This window comes from Triticum aestivum, chromosome 4A (genome assembly GCF_018294505.1).
Source record: "Triticum aestivum cultivar Chinese Spring chromosome 4A, IWGSC CS RefSeq v2.1, whole genome shotgun sequence".
Classification (NCBI taxonomy): domain Eukaryota; kingdom Viridiplantae; phylum Streptophyta; class Magnoliopsida; order Poales; family Poaceae; genus Triticum; species Triticum aestivum.
In genome coordinates, this window is record NC_057803.1 from 238,727,144 (window position 1) to 238,735,462 (window position 8,319).

Sequence of the window (8,319 nt, forward strand, 5' to 3'; positions counted from 1 at the left end):
AATAGCTTATTGAAGGGAATTATAGAGAAAGGAGTGTACAAAAGCCTTGCCGGGAGTAAGCAATTCGAGGAAATTGTGCGCAAGCAAGGAATGCACCGGAAGAATCAAGGTGTTGGTTTTGAACGAAAGTTCAATGCCAATGGAGTTGAATGGGAAGAAGATCAATACCCCAAGACAAAGTTTGTCCCTCAACAAGAGAAGTATACTTCTTTCAAGGGGACACAAGCTCAAGATGATCTTCCACCACAAGACTACGAGCAAAAAGGCAAGGACAAGCTTCAAGAGGAAATTGATGCATTTGAAGAAGCTCCTAAGACCTTAGTCAAGTGGATTCCCAAGACTACCTCAAGTTCCACTTCATCAAGTACGACTACAACTCCAAGGATTCCCATTAAGATGATGTGGATCCAAAAGAAGAAGAACTAGAGAGTTCTTGAGGGTGACTCCGCCAACATACTTCACTCTTATCATTTTGGCAAGAACAAGTGCAATCAACTTCCACATCTTGCACTAGTTCAAGGAGTCACAAACCCTCTTGTTGGTAAGACAAGGGACAAGGTAACCTAAAAGTTTTCATGGACATCATCTTTTGTGTGCATCACTCTATGTCTATGGATATCCTTGTTTGTTCCTTGTGGGACTAACCCATGTAGGTATTGAAAGTGCAATTCACTCAAATGGATAGCTCCAAGAGATCTACATCAACATTGAGCATCCACATCTTCAATGTCTACATGAAGTCATCATCGACAAAACCCAAGGTTAGTTCATCCCTCTTAGGGGGGATATCACATCTAGGGGGAGGTTTACTCTAAGACTTGAGCTAAAGCAACTCTAAAGATGTGAACAAAACAACGCTTTATGTAAAAGTGGTAACCCCACTTGAGCTTAAACGATGAGTATGACCTACGATCAAGTGTTCTCACTTGACTCCTAAGTCAATATACTCATATATAGATGACCTAGTCATCGCAAATTGCTTGATAGATGCTAGAATTGGTTGTGCATGCCTTGCCACATATTTCATTTGCTATCTTATTGTGTGAGCATGCTGATTGCATATTTTACTCATTCGAGGACATCCACTTGTTGTTTTGATTGTTCGGCTTTATCTTCTTTTGCCAAGTGGATGGACAAGAATGCCTAAGAACCTCCTCTAGCTATCTATGCTTTTCTCGTCTCAAACTCTATTCATGCTGCATCACAAAATTTGATCAAGTCAGATTCGAACCACTCTGTGTGAGGAGCGCTCGGAGTCCCCGATTCGTCATAGACTTAAACTTCCAAAACCTCTTTATGAATCTCGGTCTGACCGATACTCCATTTCGGTCCTACCGAGATCATTAAGTTGATCTAGGTTTTCGATCTTGGTGCAACCGATTTGAACATTTTGGTCACACCGAGTTTCAGTAACTGCACGCAGTTATGAATCTCGGTGCCACCGAGTTGTTCCACTCGGTCACACCGACAGGGTCGGGCTATATATAGTCATGGGCAGAATTTTGGAAATTTCTCCGAAACCTCTTCGCACGCGCATAGCTCGCTCTGCCTCCTGGGTCTCCGGATCGTCCTCCTCGCCGCCAGCAGCCTCAAGTCGCTGGTCTCCACCGCCGTCAACGGATTTCTGCCCCGCCGTTGCCGCCGTAGCAAGTCCACGCCAAACTAGGGTATGGACTTGATCTTTGTGCTATTCCTCAATCTGATTCCTAGCACATTGTGATCATCATGATTCTTGCCATGATTGAAACACTTCTATCCAGTCAAAACGTTCATAGATTAGGTTTAATTCGAAAATTTTAGGGTTAGGTTTCCGCGAAACCACCTCGGACCCACCGAGTTGAAAAACTCGGTCCCACCGATCTGGCTTTTGCCATTGCACAAGTGAAACTCGGTCTGACCGAGAATAACTTATCGGTGCGACCGATTTTGGAATTCTGTGAAACCCTAGCAGTCTCGGTGCCACCGAACTATGACTCGGTCCTACCGAGTTCACCAGTTCTGGTGCCAAAACTGCTTCGGTGTCACCGAGTTTGAAAAACGGTAGATCCGAGATGCTTTTTGTGGAAAACTAAAACTAAGTTTTTGAATTAATCTTTTGCAAAAATCTCTGCTTTTTGTGATGCTCATCCAATCTATCTCTTCTATAATCTATTCACAGGGTCAGCAGTCAGTTTGCAACATGTCTGATCAAAGTGACAGCCAGAACCTCTCAGAGCAGCAAGTTGTGATGAGTGAGGGCACTAGCCCCTCAAGTTCTTCTGATGATGGCAGCAGAAGCACCCCCAGCAATCTGCCTAAGGCTGCCACACGTCAAAAGAAGAAGAGAACGTCTGATTCTGAAGATGAGGACTATGTGGCAGAGGAAGAGGCCACTTCCAAGAGAGTTGAGCCAGCTCAAGGCTCAAAGCCAGGACTGAAAGTCAAGAGGCCGGCAGGCAGGCAACCAATGTCAAAGGCTAGAGCTTCAACTGAGAAGCATGCACCTGCTCCCATTGAGCCCATTGCTGCTGAGAGCAAGAAAAGGAAAGAGAGGGTAAAGAAGACTGTAGCCAAAGTGCTTGGGAGAGCCCCCATCATGGTAGAAGAGGAGGAGGAAGAAGAGGCAGCTGCACCAGCGCCCAAGGCACCCAAAGTTATGGGAGATGCCATAAGGTCAGGGGGAGCTGCATCCAAGCCCAAGGAAGCTCCTAAGGCTGCATCAAAGCCTAAGACAGCTCCAAAGAGAAACACACGAAGCATCCCAACTGCAGAAAAGAACAAGGCCCCAGTGCCTGAGACAGTTGCAGAAGAAGAAGAAGAGAGTGTCCTTCGGAAGCTCAAGCCCAAGATCCTAGACCACAACGATGCTCATCCTGTGGCTGAGGATATGAAGCTCAGGAGAGACTCAGGGCTCAGGAAATGGAGAGAAGCAGATCCATATGCTTCTAGGAGAAGGACTACCGTGGATTACAGGTTTCACACCAAGGAGCAGCAGGATTTCTATGAGACGGTGCTGCTAGATAAGAAGCCCATTGTCTGTGATATGCGATGGGTTGAATGGACATATATCAAGGAGAATGAGGAGCACTATCCTGGAGTATTTGACAGCTTTAGTGCTTGTGGAGTAGCTGACTTTGTTGGGCAGAAGCTCACAAAGTGGAATGAGGAACTTATCATGCAGTTCTACTCCACAGCACACTTTTATCCGGATGGCAGGATTACTTGGATGTCAGAAGGTACAAGGTACCAATCTACAGTGGCTGAATGGGCACAGATCATCAATGTCCCAGAAGAGCAAGATGAGGACTTGGATATCTATGCCAAGAAGAAAATGGATCATAACTCAATGTCCAACATGTACAAGGAGATCCCCAATGAAGCACTTGACACATTCAAGTTTGGCTCAGTGCATTATCTGCTCTCAGGTTTGCCCACTATCAATTGGATACCAAGGCACACTCTGTTGCCTAAGTCTGGAGATCACAAGATGATCAGAGGTCAAGCGATCAATTTGCTACATGTGTTTGATGTGCCTCAGAAATTCAAGGTCATGAGTCTCATTGTGGAAACCGTTAAGAGGACAGCTGCAGATCAGAAGAGGAGCTATGGATATGCCCCTCAGATTCAGGAGCTCATCAATTCCAAGATGGGCACGGGCGTATATTTGTTGGATAAGGAACACCTGCCCATCCGTCCAGATTTCGAGGATAATGAAGTAGTGATGACAGAGAATGAGCCATCGTCTGCACAAGCATTTGCAAAGAAGGAGAAGGCGAAGAAGGAAAAAGCTGCCAGGATGCCTACTCAAGACGAGGCATCTGACTATTTCTTGAAGACCAAGCAAGAGCAGCTCAGTTACTTGATTGCATCCATGCTGAGAATTGAGCAAAGTTTGGCAAACCTCACTAAAAATCAGCAGAGCCTAGAGAGGATCATGGAACAGAAGTTCTATGACTTGGATGTCAAGGTAACAAAAGTACAGTCTGCAGTGGAGCAGCTCCAGGAGGACATGAATGAGAGGAGAGGCAGGACCACGACTCAAGCATTTTCTAGAGTGCCACGAGGTCCGAGGTCGTCTGCACTGCCAGTTGCTGACACCAGAGCCACTACTTCAGCACCAGCTACGGCCTCAGCTCCAGTGTCTACTTCAGCTCCAACTCCAGCGACTACTTCAACATCTACAGAAGCCTTCATCCTTGGAGTGATCCGGACTCCACCACCACCTGAAGATCAAGCCTGAGCGTCGATTTAGCACTATGCATTCTCTAGGAACTTTTTGGTAACTTGTTGCCAAAGGGGGAGAAGATGTATAGATCATAGGCTTCGAGAGAGAGAGTGTGCTTTTCTCTCTTGCTTTATTTGGTGGTTTTTTTCGAACCTTTTCTGCTTTTGAGTGCTTGATACTACGTCCTTATGCTTGTGAGACATCGATGATCATGTGTTTGATCATAAGCTACACTTAATGTTTGCTTAATGCTTGCTTAAATATTACCATTCTATCTATCGTTTGTGATCATTCACTATTCTTGGTGATGAGTGCATGTATTTCAATCTTATCATTTTGAGCACTCCACCAAGATGTATGTGACATGGAAGAGTAACCCATGACTCTAACTCTTTGTGCATTTGCAGTCCAAAGCAAATTTTAAATATGCACAAATTTAGGGGGAGCTCTTACTTATCACATACTTCTCAAAGCGACGACATACTTCATGCTTATTATCATTTGTCAAAGCTTTGATCTATATGTTGTCATTAATTACCAAAAAGGGGGAGATTGAAAGTGCAACTATCCCTAGGTGGTTTTGGTAATTCATAACAACATATAGCTCATTGAGCTAATACTATTACAAGATGATTATTTCAGGAAAAGCTCAATGATTGGCATGGCATGGATGTGAAAGTGGAACCCTCAAAATGCTAAGGAAAATGGATTGGCCCAAGCTCAAAAGCTCAAGACTCTTCATTTCATATTTTAGTGATCCAAGATCACATTGAGTCCATAAGAAAAGCCAATACTATTAAGGAGGGATGAGGTGTTGCTTAATGAGCCTCTTGCTTCATGTGCTTAGTGATATGCTCCAAAAACCCTCAACTACTTTCCCACATCCACATATGACCTAAAATCTAAGCCAAACTCGGTCCTACCGATTCTTCCTATCCGGCGCCACCGAGTTTCACTTGTCATTAGCCACTGCCAAACCCTAGCAATTCGGTTCTACCGATAAGGATCTCGGTCCCACCGAGATGGGGTTGCAAACTCTCTGTTTCCCTTTCGTAACTTTTCGGTCCCACCGAAAGAGCGAATGGGTCCCACCGAGATTGCAATGTAAACTCAGTGTTTCCCCTTTGTAACTTTTCGGTCTCACCGAAAGAGCAAATCGGTCCCAACGAGTTTGCCTGACCAACTCTCTGGTTAGCTAATTACCAAATTCGGTCTCACCGAGTTTGTGTAATCGGTCTCACCGAGATTACGTTATGCCCAAACCCTAACCGAATCGGTCCTACCGAGTTGCATGTCAGTCCCACCGAAATTCCTAACGGTCACTAGGTTTACTATTTCGGTTAGACCGAGTTTTCTGATTCGGTCCCACCGAGATTGGTAAATTGTTTGTAACGGTTGGATTTTGTGTGGAGGCTATATATACCCCTCCACCTCTTTCTCATTTAGTGAGAGAGCCATCAGAACACACACATTATTCCAACTCATTTGTTCTGAGAGAGAACCACCTACTCATGTGTTGAGATCAAGACATTCCATTCCTACCATATGAATCTTGATCTCTAGCCTTCCCAAGTTGCTTTCCACTCAAATCTTCTTTCCACCAAATCCAAATCCTATGAGAGAGAGTTGAGTGTTGGGGAGACTATCATTAAGCACAAGAGCAAGGAGTTCATTACCTACACACCATTTGTTACTTCTTGGAGAGTGGTGTCTCCTAGATTGGCTAGGTGTCACTTGGGGGCCTCCGACAAGATTGTGGAGTGAACCAAGGAGTTTGTAAGGGCAAGGAGATCGCCTACTTCGTGAAGATCTACCGCTAGTGAGGCAAGTCCTTCATGAGCGATGGCCATGGTGGGATAGACAAGGTTGCTTCTTCGTGGACCCTTTGTGGGTGGTTGCTTCTTCGTGGACCCTTCGTGGGTGGAGCCCTCCATGGACTCGCGCAACCGTTGCCCTTGGGTGGAGCCCTGTGTGGACTCGCGCAACCGTTACCCTTCGTGGGTTGAAGTCTCCATCAACGTGGATGTAGGATAGCACCACCTATCCGAACCACGGGAAAAACATCAGTGTCTCCAATAGCGTTTGAATTCTCCAAACCCTTCCCTTTATATTCTTGCAAGTTGCATGCTTTAATTTCCGCTGCCCATAAACTCTTTGCATGCTTGCTTGAATTGTGTGATGATTGCTTGACTTGTCCTAAAATAGCTAAAATCTGCCAAGAACTAAAATTGGGAAAAGGTCAAGTTTTTATTTGGTCAAGTAGTCTAATCACCCCCCCTCTAGACATACTTTTGATCCTACAACGACACTGCGGTAGGCCCTACAATAACAAACGACCCCAACAATGCTGGCGCTCCTCCATAACTTGATATTCTTCAGGGGCGTTAGTCCTCATTTTCAACCCTTTTGGTCATTCGATGACAAAGGGGGAGAAATTTGAGTTAGTCTTCAAGCGGGTCTACTTTTATGGGCGTTTTTTTTTCTAAGTTAAAACTCTCGTTCTTTTGAAGACTTTGCTGGATCAAGTTGTAATCTTAAACTCTATGGTGGCCTGATACTTTTGCTGTGATTTCCTACATGCTTATTCCTTATTAATGTTAATGCACGCATGCTGGATTACACCAGTCACCATATTTCATCATGCATTTCAAATTCTTCATATTATATGTCAAGTGTGCTTTGCTTCAAAAGCAAATTCCTCACTATGCACATCTTCAGGGGGAGTTCTTCTATATCTTGCAATAAAATTCCTCAATTCCAGTATTTACACTTCATATGTTTATCCCTATTGAAAACTTAACCTCTTTTGTCATCAATCGCAAAAAAGGGGGAGATTGTAAGTGCATCTAGTGCCCCTTTGTGATTTTGGTGTATTGAAGACTTATAGGTTAAGGGACTAATATGTTTATGAGTGTACACAGGTCTATAAGTCTGTGAGGAGTTTGATATTTACAGAGAAAGTCGACCCCTAAAAATGAAGTTCTTCAACTGAAGACTTTGGCTCTCTGAAGACTTTCTGAACACCTTGAAAGTGAAGAAATTGGTGCAATCTTGATGACTTGGTATTCATTCGAGGAGCATGAAGCATGAAGACTTTTGTTTTCGCAGTTTCATTTTCTCTTTCTTGAGTCATAGGAAACACCGTACTGTTAAAGGGGGTCGAGGAAATACTAAGGAAAATTTTCCATGTGATGCTAAACTCAAATCCTACCTACCAATCCTTTCGAGTGAAGCCATTGGAAATCTCATATAGTTCAGTCAAATTTATTTAGTGACAGAGACGAAGTTCTTCTGGTCTCTGAGGAATTTGTTCTGACTGAGGAGTTAGGAATTTGCCAGTGCGGATTGCCTACACAGCGAGGAACATGATATCCCTGAGGAATTTGATACTCAAAATTCCGACCGTTGTTGGGCTATGCGCCAGTAGTCCCAAAATATCTACCCACTTAACGGTCATATCATTGAAGGGCATTTATGTCTTATCATGTCGGGCTGCTCCCTAGCTATAAATAGCCGCCCCGTACAACCACTGGCTGGTTGGCTACTCTGAGAGAAACTGACACTTGTCATTTGAGAGCATCCCATCCTCCGAGGACTTTGAGTGAAAATCATCAAGTGAGTAAAACCCAAACCCAAATACCTACAAACCCAAAGTGATTGAGCATCACTGAAGAGATTGATCCTACGTGGATATGACGCATGTTACCTTTGAGGACTGTGCATCTTCCAGATGGTTAGGCGTCATGGTCGAGAGCATCCAAGAGGAAATTGTGGATTGCCGAGTGACCAAGTCTGTGAAGGTTTGGAAGTCACCTGAAGACTTACCATGAGTGATTGGGCGAGGTCTATGTGACCTTAGCTCAAGGGGAATACTGTGAGGACTGAGTGTTCTGAACTACGTGTTCAGAACTGGGTGTCTGGGACTGTGTGTCCTCAAGTTTAAATACCTAGCCGCCCTAACCAGACATACAACTGTCACAACAGTTGGAACTGGTCTACCAAATCATTGTCTTCACCAATTTACCTGGTTCCATTTCCTCAACCCTTCCATTTCCTATTTTATGTGTTGAGTGCTTGTTCATATCTGTTTGAAAACTTTGACTGAAGACTTCCTC